This window comes from Balaenoptera physalus (genome assembly GCF_965194825.1).
Source record: "Balaenoptera physalus genome assembly, chromosome: 8".
NCBI lineage: Eukaryota > Metazoa > Chordata > Mammalia > Artiodactyla > Balaenopteridae > Balaenoptera > Balaenoptera physalus.
This window is the reverse complement of record NC_138887.1, coordinates 89,758,359-89,782,527: the sequence shown is the minus strand read 5'-3', so window position 1 is coordinate 89,782,527 and position 24,169 is coordinate 89,758,359. Positions and strand designations below refer to the sequence as shown.

The window sequence follows — 24,169 nt, the reverse complement described above, 5'->3', positions numbered from 1 at the left end:
GCAAAAGAAAAGAGGGGAGGGGAGGGGAGGGGGGGGGAAACTAGGAAGGGAAGGAGGAAAAAAATTTTGAAAGAAATTTTCAGAAGTAGATAAGAGGAGAAGTGGGCAGCAGGAAGGGAAACCAGAGGAAGGTGGGCCCTTTGGATCCACAGCCTCTTTTCTGATCTCAGACCCCAACTTGATGCCTTATTTATGAGAGCAGACTAGTGGCTGAGGAAAAACACAGCCTAACTGTAACTGACCCAGTGCTCCAGAAATGATGCTTCTCTTGCTCTGAGGTATCAACCTTCTTTACCTGGGCAAGCTTATATACCAAAGACGCAAACAGAACAAAACAAGTAAAAGCAAGCACAGGTTTCTCCTTGTCATTCTGTCTTCCCATACCATTTCTTCTGGCCTCCTCCTCCCTCATTTATTTGCTCATTTGTGGAAAGATTCTGGTGGCCGCTTACCTTGTGGGGTTGACTGACCTAACTCAGATTTCCGTGCATAACTTGGCCTCTATGCAGAGGGACTAAAGTAATTATTAGGTCTCTATAACATAATAACTAAAGGCCTTGAAGACTGTAAAGGCACAATTACATATTGTTCAAAGACTAAGAAGTGTCCAGTTGAAGAAAATATGTGAAATCGAGATTTTCCCAGCATTATGCCAGAGCAAAGTCTATTTAAAGATATATTGTGCAGATTGCAACTACAGTCTTTGCTCTAAAATTTAAATACATTAAAAACATGAACACCTTCAAAGTTGCCTTAACATATTTTACATCTCTAACTTAAGTAATATAAATCCACTGTTAAATTTAACAAATGTTTCAAAACCATAGTAAATGATCCCTCCCTTCTTTCTACACTCCCTTTGTGTGTGTAATTATCTGTGGATCACTGAGTTGATTCATCCATCCAGCCATCCATCCATTCGTCCATTCATATATCTCTCCATCGGTATATCTGTCATCTAATATACCCAATTACTTGATTCAGAATTTAGTAGTGATCCTTAATATTAAAACTGCTCACTGAGGGTTTTTTTTGCCTTAAGTATATTATTCATTTAATTCAATATTAATAAAAAATGACTGTTATGAGTTGTTTCACCTTGTTTTCAATAAACTAGGATATAAATATAAGCATATACTGTTTTCTGTAAGTATATATTAGGATTGATTATTTGGAAAAAATTAGTGTTTCAACTTTGATCCCACTTACAATTCAGAATTCTGTGTTCACAAAATACCCATGATTTTGTCTAGTTTTAAACCTGTGAAATATATTCTTAATTCTCATGTATGTTTTTAGATGGAATTTTGTACAGTTAGTAAAAGCAAAATTGAAGAAAAACCTCAAAAGCAAATATACTGCTATGATATTATGGAGATTTAAAGTTGAACTCTGAATTCTAGTAACTAAAAGAAATGCTTACTGGAAATGTTTTTATGAGTTTTGTCTGAGCATATACAACCTTCACCTCCAGTTGAAGCGATTTACGAGTGTACAGAGTTCATTAAAATAAGCAAAATGTGTTTCGTATCGTGACAGTGGAAACACAGGTTTTTAATACAATTAATTATCTAATCCTCCAGTCATGACTTTCAGAATGACACCTCCATCTGGAAATCCAAGGCTATATGACAAATTCTGTCATCAACAAAAACAGGAACAAATATACTCTCTTTATTTTAAACTTAGTAATATTATTTCTGATACGATTAGATGTGATTAATAATATATGGAATGTTCAATATGAAGTTACATTTTAATGGCAAGAAATTGATTATATCACCTTCATATAATAATGATGCCATAAAATGTTGGCAATAAATTACATTTAAAAAACAGATTTAGTGAAATGTACATTTAACACTGATTCTGAGGATTCATCTAGCACCTGTTTTGTAGTTCTCAGTGCTACAACGAATCTTTCTACATAAATCTTATGTGTTAAGGATATGACCGGATTTGTGGCATACCTTCATATAATACGACTGAAGGATTGTAAGTTTTGATATACGTGCATAAACATGCGTGTGCATATCTGTATATAGAGTTAGATAGATAGAAAAAGAGAGAGAAAGAGAGGGGTAGAGACAGAGAGATATCCAGTGTGGTGTGTGTGTGTATGCACATATATACATAGTAAGATTTGGATATAGATATATCACTGTATGTCTACTTATAGATTTTCATTTAAAGTGCTCAGTTAAAAGCATATTTTGTGGTTTTATAGTATTATTTTAACTATGTCTTTTATTGCCACTCACCCCAAATAATTTTAACCAATATTTCTTTGAGTTATTTGTTTCCCTTTGTTATCTTAGCTGCTATTAATTGGATAATCATTGGGTTACTCAGTTCTAATTTGAAAGAAATCCTTCTGAGATTTTTCAGTTAGGTTAATAAGAAGGCAGAGGACAAGAAGGATGTTTAGTAGTCATTCATATCTTAGCACGAATTAGTTTGGTTAGCTTCATGGGTAGCGTTGGTGTGGAACAAGGTAGACGTTAACGCGTATTCTTGCAGTGATTGTAATGAGTTAACATTTACTGACTGTGTATAAACTTCCAGGCCCTGTGCTAGATGTACAGAATTTACCTCCTACAATCTTCACCTTACTGTTAACAAAACTAAATGAGATTCTGAGTGCAGGTGGGAAGGACGGTCCTCTAGAACTGAGGGAGTCACTGCAGTCCATGGAGTGAACCACAAAGACCTGGATTCCAACCTGTTTCTGCTACTGTTTGCCCCGGTGACTGTGGGGACATACACATCATCTCAGAACTTTGGCTTCCACAAAAAGGGAATGGAAATATCTGCCAGAAAGGGTTTCTGGGAGGATGTGTTTATTAAACATATAGCAGGTACTTAATCGTGATAGGTATTATTGTGGAAGACAGAGAAGGGAAGAGTAGTTCCTAAGATGTATATTTACATATGATATATACAATTAAAATATTTATGAACACGTAGGTAATGTAAGAAGAAAACAGGATTACTTTATGTCTTGTAATGACCAGTGAGTATCTTATTAAGCAAGAAGAAAAATATTATTTAAGTTATGTTTATTACAAGTAAGTTTGTCCTTCTAACACTCCAAAGTAAGATTAGTTATTTCATTTCCTGTTGGTGGAATATTACCTCCTTTCTCATTGTTAGCTAGGCTCAGCTGTCTTTTAATAGATTCACTCTCCAACAGTGATACAGAACAACACAAGTTTACTTGCAACAAGGCTATGCTTTCTTATTAGCCACATACATTAATGTTAATAATCGTGGACTACCTTTAAATGCGTAAACCAGTAGCATAACAACTATCGATCACATTTTGTTACTCTGATAGCTGAAATCAGGAAATCAATGCTTTTATCAAGATCTTTTACCCATAGTTAAGAAAAATAAAAAATTAAAAATCTCTTCTATCTTTCATACTTCAATATATAGGATCAAATTATTTTAAACACCTCTAAGGAAAATGAAAAGACTAAGCATGTAGGTAATGATTGTATAAGTTGCAGAAGTTTGAAAAAATTATTAGAACCGTCTTAAAATTGTTTTCTTACTTGGCTCAAAGTAGAGGAGGGTACTGAGTGCAGTTGGTAACGCGGAATTCTAATGCTCTCACCATCGTTAAGTTGAAACTGTTAAAAGGTAGCCCCATTCCCAACTCCCAAAGTGCCTGTGGCCTCATTTATAAAAAGAGAATGATGGTAGAACTTTCTTATGAAAATTTAAAAAAATACTTTCTAGAATTAAATTTTCACAAAAAATAATTTTGTCAAAAGTCGCAGAATTTTTTAAAAGGATAAGCACACCATTAGCATTGAAATATATGGCTTAGAAAGCAAAAATATTTTTAATATAAGATGAAACTATTTTTCTCAACGTAGTACATGTCTACAGTGAATATCTGGCTAAAAAGTAGGCAAGATGTATATGCTAAGTGACATATAGTAATTCGTTCCTGTAATTTGATCAAAGTAATTAGTGTAGGCCACATAGAAGATAGGTGTTTTTGCAACTAGTAACTGTGATAATAAATTTTATCACAAGATGAGAATGTGTTGGGCAGATTGTTCACTGAGTGCCATATGATACAATGTTTAGTGACAACTCCTTTGAGAGGAATATTTCACAAATTTAATTCTATTCTAAATACAACCACTGTATACGAACTTTCAGAGTTCTAAAGCAGTTGTTTGAAGTAGAGTGAAAGTTAGCAGTTTTAAGAACATTGTTGCATATCAAAATATGAATTTCTAATTATATCAAACTCTTAGAAAATTTAAAAATATACCTTAATTTTTTTTTTTATTGGAGTATAGTTGATTTACAGTGCTGTGTTAGTTTCAGGTATACAGCAAAGTGATTCAGTTATACGTATACATATATTCATTCTTTTTCAGACACTTTACTCATATAGGTTATTACAGAATATTGAGTAGAGTTCCCAGTGCTATACAGTAGGTCCTTGTTGATCATCTATTTTATATATAGTAGTCTGTGTATGTTAATCCCAAGCTCCTAATTTATCCCTCCCCCCTACGTTTCCCCTTTGGTAACCATAAATTTGTTTTTGAAAACCATAAATTTGTTTTTGAGTCTGTTTCTGTTTTGTAAATAAGTTCATTTGTATCATTTTAAAAATATGACTTTTAAAGACTGCAGTAGATTTTAAATATAATTTTAAACGTTTTTTGTGTTAATGTTGAATTTTAATGCATTATAAAGCACTAGCACAGTATCTTACACACAGTAGGCACAGGAAATCTTAAAATGTAATTCAGTTATTCTTCCACAGTGCTTACTATGCTGTTTTTCAAACTTGTTAAATAGGTTGCAATTTGTCTTTTTTGTTAAATTATTTCAATCCATAAAATGAGTTGGACTTTTCTACACATTTATTGGACTGGATTTTTGTCTCCTTTGTCATTTGCTATAAATAGGACTTCTGCTTATTTAGAAGATACCTTGTCATGAAAAGGGAAGGAAAATCTGATATGGCACAGTAAAAGAAAGGGTAGATTCCACAGAATGATTCCCAGATAAAATACACATTTTAGGATTATACTGTGTAGTTTTATTCTAAAGTGTTGCATTTAATCCTTAATTCTGAGAGCATTAGAAATTTGTATTGATAATAAATTTATTTATACATTCATTTGCATGTGTGTATATAATATGGAATATGGAATTTACATTACAGTGAACTCTAAATCCAAAAGTTTACGTCTTATAAAGTTATTACACTTTTGGAGACAAGTTGGAAGTTCTAATTTTCTGGATAATAACTGACTGCTTCTTAGAAGGGAAATACAGCAGTATCTATTTGTGACCCATCTAATAAAGAATGATGCCCTCGTTCAATTTTTTTTCATTTTCCCTGCATTAGAACAAGAAGCATTCCTATTAGAAATTCTGGAGGGCAAATTTCCATTGTTTCTAGCATATGCCACATATTATAATGCTTACAGCATAAACTTTGGTTTGAGATCTGGATCTGCCGCTTTAGTAGCTGTGTGACCTTGGGTGATTTCTTAACCAGCCTGTACAATGGGGATTATAATATCTAACTCACAGCTTTGTGGTTAAAGATTAAATACAATAATGCAGGAAAAGTACTTGTTAGCACGGTGCCTGGCACATAAATTGTAACTCCTAAGATTAATGTTTTTCAATGACTCCAAAGAAGAAAGTCTGAAAAGATTTGATGTAAAAATATTTTTTATATTTATAATATAAATATATTTTTATATTGTTTTACAATACAAAATACAGGAAAAAAAAAAGTCTCTTCAAATATTGCTGGCTCAAGAATAGTGTCTACTTAATATATTTGAAGAAAATTTTTTTTCCTCAAAAGATCTGAATACTGGACTTATTAGTCTGCTTTGAGTATATGTAGATATGTTCTAAAATGTATTTCTTTTAGGCTTACTGATGCATATATATTATTTTAAATATTTTTCCCTAATGGTTTTATTTTGTACTTAAAGTGATTTAAATAGTATATACAAATGCAACAGTGTTAAAAATATGCATATTTTACACACAATACACACACACACACACACATACACATGCAAATACATACACACTTACTTTACCACTGTTTGTGAACTGGGGAAAGAAGACCAGGAGAAAACAGAAATAGTGGTTCTTATCATACAAGTGCAGCATTAGCATGTACAGGTGTGTCAGATTGGGTGACTGTGCTATGGTTATTAAAGTCACTAGGGTTTTTATTTGATGTCTACACACCCACACTCTTATACTTTCACTTATAACACGAACGCATATATATTCCTCTGAGTATCTTCACACATCAGGGTTTCTCTTTAAAGTACCAAATATACTTTAAGAGCAAGACCATTTCTATTTCCTAAAACTCAGGCGGGCTAGCATTCATATTTCATGCTTCATCTTAAATGAAATAAGCAAAACATAAGGCCAAACTAAAACTCATGAGCAATTGGTTATTTAAACGTGTAACAATGAAAGGAAAATAAACATACATACAGTTGGCCAGATTGAGTCAGCATGTCAAAGGATATACTTGATACGTAAGAGAATCCACAAAAAGACAGGTGTACTATTGGAGGTAATACTAATAAAAGCTGAAACATTTTCCTTTCAAATAATAAAAATTACACACCTTAAACTCTGGTGTCAGAGAAGCCAAACCAAAGCAAACCAACACACAACAACACCTTGTGCAAGTCAAAGTATAAATATCAGGAATTTAAAAAAATACTTGAAATAAATTTATCTTCTTTTGCAATTTCTACTTTAACTTTGAGGACACAGAAAAATAAGTCTAATATTGGACTTGACAGACATTCACCAAAGAAGTCTCTGTGCTTTAGAGTAAAAACATTTGAAATAATGCAAACTAAAATAAAGAAAAATGCCTGAGAGATCATCAGGTTAACAATATAGGTAGTCATAAAATTAAATGAATTAAAAAGGATTCAGATTATTATCATTTATTGCTAAACCTGTTAAAAAGTTATATAATGACAAGTGTACTTTCAATAGTTTTGATACATTCAGAAAATAACACCTCTAAGTGATTTCAGAATCTATCTTGTTTGTTCATTCTTTTAAAAAAATGACTAAGGGCTTACTATAAAAACATACACTCTGCACATAAAAATGTGCAAAACCATGAACATTTAAATTAATACTAATGAGATAACCTACCTGCATTTTTCAATTCACAACCGCTGCACATATTTTAAATGGCTCAATTAAAGTTTATTCAGACTAGATAATTGATCCAATGTGAAGAGTGAAGTCAGAATTAGATATCTTATAACGTAGGGTTTAAAATGAAACAGAGGTATTGGAAAACTTAAGAATTATTTTGGAAATATTTTCTTGAGGAACAGAAAGAACTATGTAAAAGCATCTAAATAAGTAGGAAATATAACTCACCATATTCTAAATAATATTTTCTCTCAATTATGAAATATAATACATTATATTTATGTTCTTTCTTTTCCATTTTCGGGTTTAAGAATGATTTATTTACTGTTAATTTCCCTCTGTTAGCATATTTAACTTTTATAGGTTCTTTCTTTATGTGGTTTTCAAACCAAAAGTTGCAGCTTTGCTAAAAACAGATGTATCCCGTCTCTCGCAACCAGAGGACTGAACCAGACTATGGATTCATTGAATGTTGGAACCACAAAGCAAATATAGACAGGAGAGAGATGATATGTATGGATGTATAAAACATATTATATGCATATATAAATATGTCAGCAATGAAGTAACTGTACAAATTATAGTTTGGTTCACACAAGCTAATTGCATTTTATGTATAAAATCTTGAGATTTTTCCTATATGGTAAATATATAGTATATTTACAGAACATGATAGGAATATAAATGTGTGAATTTTGTATTCATAATATCTGAAATATAGCAAAAGGGCTAAAGAAATAGTTTTCAAATATGGAAAAAGACGTGACTTATTTCTATATAATTATTAAATCTTAATTTAAGTGCAGATGATGGAAAAGATAAACCTGGGTGTGTGTATGATTGGTATGAAGTTAATTCATTATGAGTTGAATATTTCTTCTGTGATAGCCTATACATTTTGCTACTCTTAAAGAGGAAGTAAAAAGAATTCACAACAATCCTTTTTATTTAAGGATTCAGCAGTCTATTTTACTCAGCTGCCAAAAGCTGAATGCCTCTTTGGTTTTCCTGGACTGGATCCCACTATTCTTTCCTCACCATCTTTCATTTTGATCCACGAAGGCTTACTGGTGGTTAGACGGTCCTCCCTTGGATGTGCCCCTCACTGCCACCGCAGAGGCCAGCCACTGCCCGTTGTCCGCCTACGTGTCATTGAATAAGACTTGTGAGCCATGTCTCTCTCCACGCCCCTTGCTTTCTCTCTGGCTGTACATCAGGTTTCTGAGCTTGCTGGTGCAGGGGTTACTAATTCACAGAACTGAGTGAAATTCCTTTGTCGACCTCAGATGCCTTAGCAACTACAGAGAGGAGTCTACAATATTTTTCGTATTGCTCTAAAGAAAAAAAAGAATTAAATAGGAAAAGAATATAAGAATATCGCTTGAAAAAAATGCACAAATCAGAGAGGGTGTGCATAGGCACTCACAGCAACGTGTTAAATTTTACTCTTGTAACAATGATTTTCAAAGCATTGCTAAGCATGCACTAATATCACTTAGGAGATTTTTGCATGCTTAATAATTACTAACTAAACTATTAAGACACAATGCATTTTTCTCTCATAAGTTCTAATTTCCAAAGAAAACTCTGAGGCAGATATGACACCCTTTCTAAATTACATTTTTAAAATTCTAATATATGAGATAGCTACAATAAAAACACTTTTTATCTAGTGCTCAGAACATTTCTGGATCAAATGTGCACAAGGTTAACAATTATCATAGCATAAGTTAAAGAGAAACCTTTATTTAAAAAATAGACTTTTTGGTCATTTTTAGATGTAAAGTAGGAAAAGCATGTATTTCAGTGCACCCCATTTCTAGAGGATTACTGTAACACCATCTTTGTCACTGTGCTTTGCAGCAAACATAGTCTACATTTAATCTACACCAAAATTAATTTTATCATCTATGTATTCAGAGCATTTGTTGCCACACAAAATTTAATTTTGATAGAAGGCATGAAAGGTATATTTCATTATATATATATATATATATATATATATATATATATGAATATATACCTATATGTACATACATGTAGTTCATTATTCTTGACTGTGAGGGCTTATGACTATTGACGTTGTCAATTTTTATCTCATTACTCATCGCTGCTTACTGTGGGTGCTAATAGTATATTTCCATGGAGTTTGTGTGTGCTGTAATGTAAATTCTGACATTGCTAGTGTCAGTCACTAATCTACCTCATTCAGTTCATGTCAAGATGATACATCACAATGCTCAACAACTGTCATCTCAGCTTTAAATAGATCTACATTTTCTCAACTTTACAATTAATTTTTTTGTTTAGAATCTAGTTACTGTTTTAACAATATGAGCAACTAACTCATTCTAATATATTCAAAGCAACTGCTGATTTTAAAATATTCCCTTCAAAAATTAAGCAAAAAGAATAATAGTTCTAAATGAATAATAAAACAATTTATTATAGAAAGAAAATTGATCAACACTTGCCTTTTGAAAAATTTAAGAGTTGTACTTTTATAGACTTTTATATTTTACTTTAAGTGCATTTTAAAAGGATACTTTTACAACATTTAAAAATATGTAAGTTAATTAGAGTGGACCTATTTCAAGTTGAACCTTTCCAGAGTTATATAGCTGGAATGTTTGGACATATCTTGACTTTTTGCAGTGCATGTATCCTTTCAATAGTTTTCCTTCTATTTCTCTTTCTTTGCAGTCTCTTCCCATTTACATTGTTAATATGTTTTTTATTTTTCATTCTTTTTTCTGTATTTTTCCTTATGCATCTTCTTATGCTCTTTTTCTTTACTCTCCTGAGTTATCTGTTCAATTGGCCTTACAATTAAAATATTTTAATTAATTTAGTTAAATCATTTCCTTGTTTTTCTCCTTTAACCTACAAAAGTTTTGAAATGCATGTCAGGACTTTTTCTCTTTCCCTTTCATTTCTCTTGATATAGTCATTTCTGTGTCCTTCTAAATTTCATTCTTCTAATCTATACTTCCATGTTGTTCTTTTTATTCCTGTTGTTCCAAACACATTTTAATTTTCTCCTGTATTTCCCCAAACATTCTCAATGACTAGTGGAATTCTAGTTTCAAAATATATATATATATCCTGAATATTCGTGTTGGGAATTCCCTGAAATTAAAACAAAAACTTTAAAAAAATTGAATGGCAAAATAACTGAATTGCTTTGATAACCATGCTTATTATAATAATATTTCATCATTTAAAAGTAATAAAATATTTTGAATATGATAAAGTATTTTGAAAACAATTGCTAAAATCAGCTAAGTTGTTCACAAAAAAAAGATAATTTGAGTTTTTATGTATGTAGTACCAGCTAAGCTATGTATAAAAGAACCTGCTTGAAGATTTTGAGGTTGCCAGGGCAATATGAGGGCAATTTCTAAGCCAGCCTGCCAGAGAGGAAGAGTACTCTAATCTTTGCAGCTCTAAAGGATAACTATGAAAATGGTCTCCTATAATGAGTAAACTGATAATATACTCCATTTCCACATCCATGCTTTGTACAGCTCTAATATGCAAATGTCTTCTTCACTTCTCTTTCTGTCTCCAGGCTTTTCTCACAGCAGTCTACCCAATACCACCACCAGACGCATCTTCCCAATGTGTAACTTGAGTTATACCAGTCATATACTCCTAAAACAGTTCCCTCCATGCCTGTCATATAAAGTTCATTTTTAAAAGATGTTCTATAATCTGGCTCCAGTCTACTTTTCTATCCAATCTATCTTTTTGACCTAATACACCAGTGAAGTGGGGAACATATTCGTATAGTGCCAGCAAAATTAGACTTTCAGCTCTGCCATTGTTTGCACTATCTCCTCTAAATGCTCTTCTCTCAACTTGGATGTGTCTGAATTCTGTTCATTAAAAATCAGCTTTTTGAAAACTTCCTGTATTCCAACTAACTGGACGTAATGTTTTCTTCCTCTAAACTTTAATAACACATTTATTGTATTATGTATTCTGTTTGTGTGTGTGTGTGTTTGTACTTTTAATTTCCACTATCAGACTCTAGGTGACACTATTAGTTGCTTAAGTGAAAAGAGCCTCCTGCCTGATTCATCTCAATATCCTCCACTATTTTTACCATGTACTTTATATTAGATAACATTCATGTATATTTGATAAATGATTGAATAAATATGTCTAAAATTATTATAGTAATAGGAATTCTATGAAAGAATATAAAATATTTTGTTAAAAATACCTCCAATTTAGAGGTATTTTTTGCCCAAAGTACCTCCAAACCTTTCTTTATGAATGTGTCTTAAAGAACAGTAGCAGACTGCATTTGTAGAAGACATCTCATAACCTGATTAGGGCTGCTCCCTGGCAGGAGAATAAACTATTGAGAAACAAAACTCTATGAACGAATCTTCCTATGGAAATGAGTTACCTAACTATTGAATCTTATAAGGTTCCCCCACACCCAATACCTGTCTACTTCTTTCCTGGAGTCAGCTTATCAAGGCTACAGTTTCTCATACCTTGGCGATAGACTAGACCCCTCGTCCCCTGTCGCTGATCTTTCTTAAGCAAGGTGGTAAGAGGACAAAGCTGAACCTCTTTTACTTTCCCCTGAAGACCTCCAATCCAGGCTCTGATTTCTGACATTGGTCCTTCTGTTGGTACGAAGTCTAGTTTCTTTCTGGAAGTAAAGGAATCATGTGAGGGGGGTTTGAGAGAGAATAAACAGAATTCCCCCCCCTTTTTTCCCCAAGCCATGGTCAGATATAAAAGGAGACTCCAGGAGGTGATTAGATAATTATTGCCACTTCATAATATAAATGATCAGGTCCTCAGGGACCTACACTCTGGCATTTCTAACATTGGCTCATCATCTTGATTCTTAATTCCTGTGTGTTTATCTGGCACCTCTTTTCTGCTTTTGTGTAACCTTTGGTTCATCGAACCTGAACCTGCTTATCTGATGAGGTTGTGACTGTCCAAGTTGGTGCAAAAATAGGTCCTGATATTATTCTCCATATTTGTAATCAGACCTGTTGCTCCACCAGGAGCAACATGGTTCCCTCCTTACTTTTCCTTCTCACAAAAAGAACTTCCTTTCTTCTTTGAGTAGAGCCAGCCTGGTGGCATGTTTTCACATTTAACGCATTTATGAAAATATTTTTTAAGCATAGCAGAAATCACATTTTAACTACAGTAAGTCAGTAAAGGCCAAATAATGTAGAATGGAATTATATCAACTTCAACTTACTTTGAAGATCAAAAAGTAATTAGAACTTATCCTGTTCATCTAGATTGTTAGCAACTATTGCTATAATGGCTTTATTTGATGGCTTTCTCTATGTGTATCATTTTCTTTTTGTTTCAAAGCACAACGAAGGTACTGTGTCTTCTTTCTTCTGCCACCTCTTCTGGGAGGAACACTTAGGAGACCAGCACTGTGTCTGCTATCTCTTGCATAGCCCATCTCCTTTCTTTGTCATGATATAATACAACCATTACCAAAAAAAATGTATATATATATAACAGTTACTCCTGTCTTCATTTTATGAATTTGAAACGTGACACATGGGACTGAAGGCCATTCATTGAATCAGTTAAACAGCTTTGAAAAAAGCTTCTGAGACTGAGACACAGAAAATAGCATAACCTTATTTCATTTGCCATTTTATGTACATAGGGAAAGTGACATTCAAATTGGCACTTTTGTTTCACCGATTCAAATGTGCTAGGTTATAATCATGGAAGTAACTACTACATGGTTCTTTTCCCTTTCATTTTTTTTTGTTTTTTTTGGACAAAAATTAGAGGAAAAAAAAAAAGTCTTACTGTTACGGAGAGCTTATAAGTAAGAAAATGAATTTTTTAAAAAGAATCGTCAATAAATATTTTTTAAAAATTAAAGACAATGGAATTTATGGGGTGGATATTTGCATATCAGTGTAAACTAAATATAAATTTTCTTTTAAAATACCCTTTGGTAGTAGTTGATAGTTACTGCAATCTATTTTCCCATGACCTCTTAAAGAGGGGGTCATAACAGTTTTGAAATACTCATTCTTAAATGTTTAATTTAATACTGAGTGCCGTATGATTGATAAATGTTCTCCTGACCACTTCTGGTCATCAGGCATTTAAGGAACCTACAGAGTGGCGTATTGACTTGTTCTTCAAATATGGAAGCTGAAATTGGCTTCGCTAAAGAATTTCCAATTTTTGGCTGCAATAGCAAAATAGATATTTTATTTCTCTCTTAGACTAATATAAAGCATTTCTATGATATTGAGTACTTAATGCAATTTTTCCCACTGGTTACATTTGAGACATAGGTCAAGTGATTTTTGATATAGTTGATATTAAAAGTATATATATGTATATATACTCATATATATACTTATATATATATATATATATATATATATATATATATATATATATGATGCACCATTAGAGCATACCTCTAATGCTATGTTCCAGGTCATTGAGATCAATGATAAGGGATGACTAGGATGCCTGTTATCAAGGATTCAGTGTTGTCCATGAATTTGTCATGGACATATGTTTGCTTCAAATTATAATGAACTTTGTATAAGAATTTAAGTGTAGAACTAAGACAACATAGATAATTAAAGGCAAAAATCTAGTTATGGCTGAAATATTAATATAATCATGGAAAAAAGATGTGGATATGGATCTGTACTTAAGTTACCCTGGTAACTGTCATTGTGCCTTGTTCTTTCTTCATTTGTATTCACAACTATAGTTAGCCATCATGCTCATAGGTAAATGTACTGAAGGATACTTTAAAATAAACATTTTGATGCATCCATGTCTTGTACTTAGTAAATAGCACCTGATAAACTTCTAAGGTGACTTTCACATTTTGTGAAATCCAGGACAAGAGGAAGAAATCTGGGCAAATTGGTAAAAAAAAATTTAAAAATAAATAAATAAAATAAAACCCCCAAACCCACTTCAACTATATTATAATTTGCAAAGGTGTCCTTTGTTAAAGTGTCTAACCTCTTCTGGCTTTGAGAGGCTTCTCACAAGTTGAATGTTTATGCATAATTTTAATTATTTACTATTTTTTTTTGTATACTCCCAAGTTAAACGAAATCCATGAGACTTGAAAATACAGTCTATGCTGAGTGAAGTGTTCTAATAACAACGTCAGGGTTTCATTGTACAACAGACTCAGAGAAAGGTTTCACAGGCAACTCTAACAAGACTGCACAGTGAAGACATACGTTTATCCTTTATTTAGGATGACAAAAACTTAAACATATCTCTCAGTTCTGTATTTTTCTCACACAGATAGGCTGTATCTCAGTAATCTGGACACCAAGTTATTTAAAGCTATTATTTAGTACCATAATAAGTAGTAATTTAAATGCAAGGTAAAATCACCACATTGTCTTGTTTACTACTGATGTTAATTTTAAGCTGACGTTCAGTGCTCCCCAAAAAGGCAGCCTATGATTTGTTATCATTAAACTGTCAGCTCTGCCTTGAGTTGGAAATAGATTCATACTACACTTCTTACAGCATATCACTTTATTTTCTATCAGTCAAAAAAAAAAATCTAGAGTCGTTTTAATTGTGTCTGTGCTATTTTTCTATTAACCGTTTCATGCATTTTTCCTGGCCTTTTAATTGCAGTTTAATAGTGGTCATTAACACATTAAGGGGTGTTAGAAGAACATTTGAAGTCCTCTTGACTTCTACCAAAGTTGACACTTCAATGCTAGAGTAATTTCAGCTATTCATTTATTTAATAGTGACCTATGCAAATGTGGAACCATGTCATTTTACAAATTGACTGTAATAATTAACTAGAAAGGCAGAGTAAAATGAAACAGGTTATAATTAGAATATAACTGCTACAGTATTACATCAGCTAGAATAAAATAATCTCAAATGATTAAATTGGTTTCAATTATTAAGAATCAGTTTAATGTACCCACTGTTCTGATTTTTACATTTCTCTTTTTTGTGTGCATTAGATGTCACCTCATACAATTTATGTATTTTATTCATCTTGGTAAAACAGGCATTACAGAAGTTTAATTAAGTAGTAAAAGACTTCACATTATTCTGCTGAATTCTAAATTAGTTGTAGAAACTAGTCAGAGTGCATGCTACATACGACTCAGGATCATTTCAATTAGCTGTATCTATTAAGCCACCCAGTATTTCCTTTACACAGTAAATATATGTAACATGTAACTAGCCATCAGAATATATAGTTTAATCACATAATTATCATAACTTTCCCAACTAGTTCTTGGATGCATCATCTTTACATCACTTTTTTGAAAAAACAACAGCCATTTTTCCAAAATCCCAAGAATTTCTCACATTCATGACTCCTGTACACTTGGCCGTAGGTCTGGCTTCGTGGGCATATGGCACAGAGTCTCTGCACCCACAGGGGCCCCTCACTTCGTTCAGTGTTCTGCTCTTGCTATATTGAAATTCTTAAGATTTTTGAACAAGGAGTGTTGCATTTTCCTTTCATTCTGAGGCCTACAAATTATATAGCTAGTCCCGCTTGAAAGATCTCATAAGGAAACATAATAACTTGTTCACCTTTGGCCACATATTCAACATTTTACTCATCTTTTTCCTTATTATTAGGGATTGACTCTTCGTAACATGTGACTTCAGGAAATTTTGTCATGGAGGCAGTGTGATAAGGAGGACATCTACTTAGCCAGTTAAATTAGCCAGCAACCTTGGTAATCAATAGAGCCCAAATAATCGCAGCCAGATCATTTCCTGGTATGGGGACTGTGTTTTAATTAGCACCTTCATATCCCAGTGTATATATTGGTTTTAGTTACTGACGTCTTCCTAAAACAAAGAAGCTATATAACAATGGTGTTACAGTCAAAGGTATTTGGAATATGTTCAAGTTTAGATCATATGACTTCCAGTGATACAGTTCCAAAAATGTTTCCAGCCAGTACATATCTCCAAATTCTGGAAAATCCTTTATCCTCTAATAATCTAAGATGATGCCTGAATAGTTTAAAATTCACTTTTTAATAAAGATGAACTTTGGTATTCTCAGCATATAGTTATTTTTGTCTCAAAGTCTGGATTTTTATGCAGAAAATGCCTTATTCTATGAAGGTATGTTGTTGATACTATGTTTCTTCTATTATATCCTCTTTTATTCTAATTGATCCTGACAGCTTTAGCACTTTGATTGGTAGTTCAAGAAGTGCAGTCAAGAAAGTTCATGTACTATGATCAATTAAGGTACTAGTTAAAAATACAAATCCCTACTGAATCAAAAGTTTAAGTCTTATTGATTCTTCCACTTTTTAATGTGCGATTTGTTCTGTTACTTTAGGACTTTCTTAGGACCATATAATAATGATTTTGCAGTGTACTGCTACATAACCTGGTGGGCTATTTAGCATGCACATACGGCTTTTGTGCCTTGAGGAAATCTCTTCAAAACTCCAAGACAGGGATTGCTCAGAATAAAGGTAAAGTCTTCCTTCCTCCTGTAGTTCAGTATTACTGAAATCTATTCCATCCTGGAATTCTGAGGATATTTCCAATGGTTAGAATTTATAGTATGGAGAATTGTAAAGAAGTCATTGTCCTACCCAGAAAATGGTAATCTGATATCTATATATATACTATGAAACAGTTTTAAGAACTAAGGAGCTGACTAAACAATCCAGAGATTGGATGAAAATTAGCATATCCCTTTCATGAAGCCTTTTTCTTTTTTAAGTTCATCCCCAAAGCTTTTAATCTTGATTTCCATGAAGTTATGAATCTGAGGATAACGTCAAACACACCCCAAAATCAAACTGATTCACTGAGGCACTTTCCTAAAAACTTAGATCCTATCATCAAGTAAATGGACTTTTCTTCACAGGACTTAGAGACCAAAACATTTTCTGCCATCTGCACTGTTGTAATTCTTTCAGATGCATCAATTCAACAATTTTTAACAACAATAACTCATCCTGACCTTTTAATAATCAAAAATAATGTATCCAGCTAGTTTTCTGATTGATTTGACTCTTCTTTTATCAGTTTAAGCTGAATATTGAGTCAGAAATGCAGTATATTCAGGGCACCATGAGGTCAACTGGGTGAAAAGAGAAAATACTTATTCTAAAGAGAATAGCAATAATTTTTTTTAAAAAAACCATTTAGGATTTGAAAGAATGCCTTGAGCTTGAAAATCACTTCTATTTTTTTCCAATTGGAATTAAAGTTCTTTATTATAATGTAATTGTAATTAATATTGTGCAGTTGTAATAATATAATTATTATTAATTACATTTTCCAAATGTAATTAAAATCCATTGCTTGGAACAAAGGCAATCACTGGATTACAATTATCTGTATTTCTAAAGGAAACAATTAATATGGCAGGTTTCAGTTACATAGTACAATTAACCAGATACTGTATGTCTTATAACTATTAATTCACATACCTGGAATAATAGTAAACACAAGTAATATATGCACATTTTATTCTAGAAGGCAATTTTTAAAGATCTGTCTTTAATACATTTTTTAGTTGGTGATTTAAAAAAATACCGTGCATTTAGATTTGTTTCTATATTTATATGTGACATCTTGAATGACACATATTTAACTTTCCAGAATCATATATATCATAATATATCACAAACAGCATCATTAACATTTCAAATGGGGGTTACTTCTGTATTCATGAGTTAGAATTTAATAGTAGATTAAATATAATTACAAGTGCATTCTCATAATAGAGCTACAGAGTTGTCAGTTAAATGTTATTAATGGGAGGTTAAATTTTCTATGAGTTCAGAGACAATGTCAAATTTCAAATTCCAAGGTTTACACTAATATCACCCACACAATTTGTTCTACTTTTTAAAAACCTCAGTTTATACAGTGATGAAATGGACTGAAAACAGTCTCATTTCTTTCAAAATGAGTGCGAAGATTAAAGACTGTCTTCAAGATAAATAACAATAAAATATTGTAACTTCTAATTACTGATAGGAGAATACTTAGTTTTTATTTACATAAACTCTGTTGTAACTGATTTGGCCAAAAAATGGGAAATAGGACAAACTAAGGAATAGGCAGTCTTTTTATACCCTCTCTAGTTTTCATTGTCCCCCACTGCCTATCAGTGATTCTCTATTTAAGATGTTAGCTCTTAATGAAGGTATTATTATAGAAAAGACACTTACATGGATGGAGAGCCAAAAAAAATTTTAATTTCAGATTTTTTTCTTTAAAATTCCAATTTCCCATTAAGAACTAAAGAAAAAAAGTACCTTAATAAACAAATCTAACGATGAAAGTTTCAGTCTTGGCCTAATGTATTCAGAGAAATAGTAAAATAACCAAAAATCTAAAAATAAATACTTAAAATCTTTATTCAATCTCTCCAAATGGCAACAGGAAAAGTAAATTTTTGACCTGCTCTCAGAAACCTTTCTATCTCAAAGTTCTGACTAGATGACCACCCAGCTCACTGCAGCCTCACTCACTTTATTAGGCAGATAATAGATCAATTTCGTCCTTATGTGCCACGCCCCACCCCCTTTAGGGTAGTCCCCCTGCACAAGTTCTCCACAACAAAAGAAATCTAGAGAACTCACCCAGCAAAAGGGAATCCTTCTACTTTAGAACCTTTTCTTAAGGGTGGGGGGACAGGGGAGGGTTGATTATGGGTAATATATAAATAAGTTTATCTGCATGACGATTTTCCTCCTGGTTGATAAATCTTTAGCTCCACAAACAGCACTCCTGATATTTATTGGTCTTTCAATTGTTTCTTGTATTTATACTTTCTGCCATCTTTCCCTCCATTGACGCTGCATAAATGAACTTGCCTGCTGCCCTGCTAGCCCTCTTAGCAAAACCTGGCTCTGGAATGCAGACAAGCTCCACCATCTCTACCCTGGTAACAGGCTGGGGATATGTTCACTAGGCAAGTACCCTCACAGCCACTGACTGCAGCCGAAGCAAAAGTGGCACTGTTACAAACTACCAAATATTTGGGCACTTACCAATTACCAAATATTTGTGTAATCTTGCTGGAGTCACTAAATTTGCACCTTCTTTCCTGGAGGGTGCAAAATACCAAAGGGTGAGTGGCTGAACAATAACCGCGATCTACCTGTTACTGGCCAACAACACAGAGCAAATCGGGCTCTAATCTGAGGCTGACTGTGGCTGGGGTGCTGTTCTCTGGAAGGGAAACAAGGAAGCCATTTATTGCTATTCACCAGGACCTTGTCTACGGGAATTTCAGCTTCGTGAGGCAAAAATATACCTGCCACCGTTCTTGTCTAAGTTTTCTTATTTTGTCTTTTACCGACACGACAGCTTCTTACTTTTCTCATGCTGAAGGAGCATCACCAACAGCAAGGATTCAGGAATTCTTTCTGGTGGTGAGGGAGTCTGTGATTCTTCAGATAAGTCCATCAGAAACATGATCCAGAGAAAAAGGACAGTTTATTACTCGGCAGCTAATAGTAGCTAGAGTGTCAGCATTTCCACAGGATGATGGGAAGAGGGTTAGATGATTCTGCACATGCAGTTGGGAGCCTTACAAGAGAGGAATTCTGAGCCAGGACACCCAAATCTTTTATGATAGGAAGTACCATTCCTGACTTCGCCCCAGAGGGATGGAGACATTTTTTTATAGTAATGAACAGTAAACAAACCTACCCTTTGCTCCAGGGGGAGATGCTCTATCAGTCTTCCAAGGTTGTTCATTTTACAGACAGTCTTGAAAAGATAGTCTGTAGCAACTATAGTTAAATGCTTCTATTCACAAGACATACCAAAACACAAGAGACGCGTGGAGGATATTCTCACAACCCTGTTATTTTTCTTCTTTGATATAGAAATATTTGTCCTACCTCCCCCCATTTTTCCTTCACACTGCTACGTTTTTCTCAGCACTTACTTTTTGGAATAATGATGACTTTTTTAAAGCAGGAACAAAAATTATTATATATAATTTCCCGTAAAAATAGAATATTACAACTACAAAGTACATATGTATGTATATGACATTGTATAGTATGTATATAGTATTATGTGCATACTAAACACAAAATGAACAACAAACATTGCCTCATTTTTTACATGATGTAAAAATAATTTATTCAGTATGGATTCATCTAGCAAGTCTCATGTAAAGACATTCTATAACTAAGAAAATGAAATTAAAACACTCCTCACAAAAACATTGAAAGTGTTACAATGGTATTTTTTCTGATAATTATGGTGGACAAAAATGAGAAGAAATAAGAATAAACCTAGTTCTTATGGTTATGCATTTTCAAGTCAAGAAGTTTATCATGAAATTTTTCATTAAAACATATATGTAGCTATGGTTAATTTTAAAAATGATATAGAAACAGGCTTGTAATAGTGTCATGTATCTCCTGTGATATAGTTATGGCATTATGCTCCATTATGGGATGATTACAGAAGAAAGATAGAAATGAAGGAAAAGAATATAATGGCATCTGAAAGGCCAAGAATGCTGCTGTCAGAGATGAAACTGAAAAACAGATCTTTTTCAAGGTGTAATATGATACAATGTGTATAAAAGGATGTAGCCATATCTAGAAAGCTGAACAGCAAAGACCCTGGATTTGATTTCAGCGCCCTGAATCCCTGCTATTTATTTTCCTTCCAAAATCATGTTAATCTATTTAATTACCCATGTAATTAAAAGAATCACAATGTGCCAGAATGAAATGCAGTTTTAAGTGATTAAATAAATAAAATAATTTATATTGTCAAATTTTATAAACAAAACAAAATAATAAAAAATGAGATACTGTATTGCTAGTATTCAATTAAGTGGAAATTTTAGTAGCAAACAACTCAGGTTTTCTGAGTGTTTTTTCTGAAAAAAATAAAAGTTCTTGCCTGCTTGTTTTGATCAGCTATGTCTAAATAAAGGCAGTGACATATGTTTTGGTCAAAACTATTTTGGGTACATACCATCACAACCATAAAAAAGTTCACAGATTTGAATGAATATTTTTCTGGTTTGGTCATTCTGCCCTGAAGAAAGGGCACAGAGAATACTTTAAGTATTTAACAGGAAGAACATACTTACATTTCAAAATATAATGACAAATATTTGTTGACTGTTTATTATGCTTTTTCGTTATGAGTACAATAGAATTTGAATAATGCTCTTGTATCTTTTCATCAGTTCTAGACACCAGCTAATGTGGAAGCCAAAGGAAAATACAGGGCCACAGAAGGACAATAAAAAGTACTGGCCTGAGTAAATTAATACTGTCACCCCAAAGAAGTTTCTTTGTGCCCTTTAGCAGTCAATAACCTTCCTTAAACCCCTAGCCCCAGGCAACCATTGATCTGTTTTCAGTCACTATAGATTATTTTGCTTGTTCTAGAATTTCATGTAAGTGAAATCATGTTGTATGCATTCTTTTGTATCTGGCTGCTTTTGCTCAGCGTGATGTTTTTTAGATTCCTCCAACTTGATGGGTTAACCAGTAATTAATCTTTTTTTTTTTTTTAAATCACTGAGTAGTATTCCATTGTATGAATTGTGTGAATATGCCAAAACGTACTTATCTATCCATCCACCTTATGATGGATGTTTGGGTTGTTTCCAGTGTGCTGCAATTTTGAATAAATGTGCTGAGAATACTTACGTGTATGTATTTTTGTGGACTTATGTTTTAGGTTCTTTAGGGTAAATATCTAAGAATGGAATTGCTGAATTATGTGGTACTCATATATTTAACTTTGTAAGAAAGTGTCAAAGAGTTTTCCAAAGTGGTTATGTTATTTTATACTGGCATAAGCTATGTATGGAAGTTCTCATTGCTCTCCATCCTTGCCAATACTTGAGATTGTCAGTTTGTTTTAATTTATGAGTGTGCGGGGTATCTCAGTGTGGTTTAATTTGCATTTCTCAGATGACTAATGATGATGAGCAACTTTTCAAATGGCTTATTGGCCATTGATATCCTTTCTTTTGTGAAGCATCTGTTCAAACATTTTGTCTATTTTTAATTTAATTGGGATTTTTGTCTTTTTATTATTGGTTTGTAACAGATTTTTTTAAAAAATATATTCTAGACACAAACTTTTTGTTAGATATGTTTATTAGAAATATACTGTCCAAGTCTGTAGCTTGCCTTTCATTTTCATAAGTTTCATATGAAGAACAGATATTTTTAAATTTTGTGAATTCCAGTTTATTAATTTTGTTATGGTTAGTTCTTTTTATGCCCTACATAAGATTTCTTTGTCCTATCCAAATATCAGAAGATTTTTTTCATATTTATCCTAGAGTCTAATAGTTTTAGCTTTTGTGATTAGGTCTCTAATTTATATCAAATGAATGTTTTATTTAGTATAAGGGTTGAGATAGTTATATTTCTATATAGATATCCATTTGCTTTTTCAAAATTTGTTAAAAATACTCATTGAATGAATTTGGCAACTTTTTCAACCATCACTTTCCCAGATAGGTGAGCCACTGGTTTTAAACTATCTACTGTTTCGAATTGAACGACATGTTTATCCTTACCGTTAACACACTGTTTCAATTACAGTAGCTCTACTTTAAAAACAGCTCTTTGCTATTTAAAATTCTTTACTTTTCCTAATAAATTTGAAATCAGCTTGTCAAATACTACAAAAAAGCATACTGAGATTATGGTTAGAATTGCACTGAATTTATAGTACAGTTTAGAGAGAATTACCATCCTAATTTATTGAGTTTTCCAGTTCATAAACGTGATATGAGTATCTATTTATTAAGGTCTTTATCTCAATAATCTTTTGTAACTATAAATATACAGGTCTTGTAAATATTTTAAAAATTATGATTAATATATCGTGTTTTTAGTATTATTAAAAATGGTATTTGTGAGATTCATTTTTCTATTGTTTACTCTTAGTATATAGAATACAATTGACTTTTACATATGGCTTTTGCATCCCACCAAGTAACTGAAAAGCCTTGATAAATTTGCTTTTTAGTTATTGTTGTTTTTCTCCCTAGATTATTTGATTGTCGAAAGTAAATTACAATATAATCAATGAATAAAAACATTGTTGCATCTTCTTTCAGATATTTATGCCTTGTGTCTTTTCCGCACCTTAATTCACTGGCAGGCATCCCTCGGACCAAGTTGAGGTAAGAGCAGGCGTCTTTACTTTGTTCTTTATCTTAAGGAGAACATATTATGTGTTTTACAATTAATTGTGACAGTAGCTGTAGGTTTTCAGTAGATACTCTATCAGTTTTGACGAGTTACTTTCTATTGCTAGTAATTTTTTAATCAATGGATATTAAATAGTATCAAATGCATTTTCTGCAACAATTTTGACTATGGCTTTTCTCCTTCATTCTGTTAGTATGGTGAATTTCATTGTTAATATGTGAATTTTATTTGCATACCTGGAATAACCCCATTTGGTCATGATGCATATTTCTTTTACCATAATGCTGGATTCGGTTGGCTAATATTTTGTTAAGAATTTTGGCATCTATATTTATAGGAACTATAGGTCTTTAATTTTTCCTCCTTTGCTTTGCTTTGTTTTATTTTTGGTCTGATTTTTCTATCAGGGTGATAGGGTAAAATGTCTAATACAATGTACCAGTAAACCCTTCTGTGCATGCTGTTTTTTGAGTGACATTTTAAATTCTGAATTCAATCCATTTAGTAAATATAAACTATTCTGGTTTTTTAATGCTTCTTATTTCTGTTTGTGTCTTAGGAAGAATTTGCCCTTTTGGTTATAATTTGCCAAATTTCTTGGTGTAAAGTTGTTCATGATATTACTTGTTATCCTTATAAATTGTGTAGTATCTGTAGTGATATCTTCTATTATATTTCTAATATAAATCATTGTGTTTTCTAGCTTTTTTTCTTAATGTGTCTAACAATATGTATATAAATATTACGGACTGTTTTAAAAACCCAGCTTA

General features: G+C 32.5%; 2 long non-coding RNA genes across 4 annotated transcripts in view; one reads left to right on the top strand and one right to left on the bottom strand.

The window, feature by feature from the left end:
- The window catches only part of LOC309665775, a 328,210-nt gene extending 309,841 nt beyond the window's left edge, over positions 1-18,369 (bottom strand). Inside the window, exon 1 of the long non-coding RNA XR_014266686.1 lies at positions 3,225-18,369. This is a non-coding gene — a long non-coding RNA (uncharacterized lncRNA). The remainder of the gene's footprint in view (positions 1-3,224) is intronic.
- Positions 18,367-24,169, top strand: part of LOC309665758 — a 232,041-nt gene continuing 226,238 nt past the window's right edge. For all 3 annotated transcript variants that reach the window (XR_014266666.1, XR_014266667.1, XR_014266668.1), the window contains exon 1: positions 18,367-23,371. This is a non-coding gene — a long non-coding RNA (uncharacterized lncRNA). The remainder of the gene's footprint in view (positions 23,372-24,169) is intronic.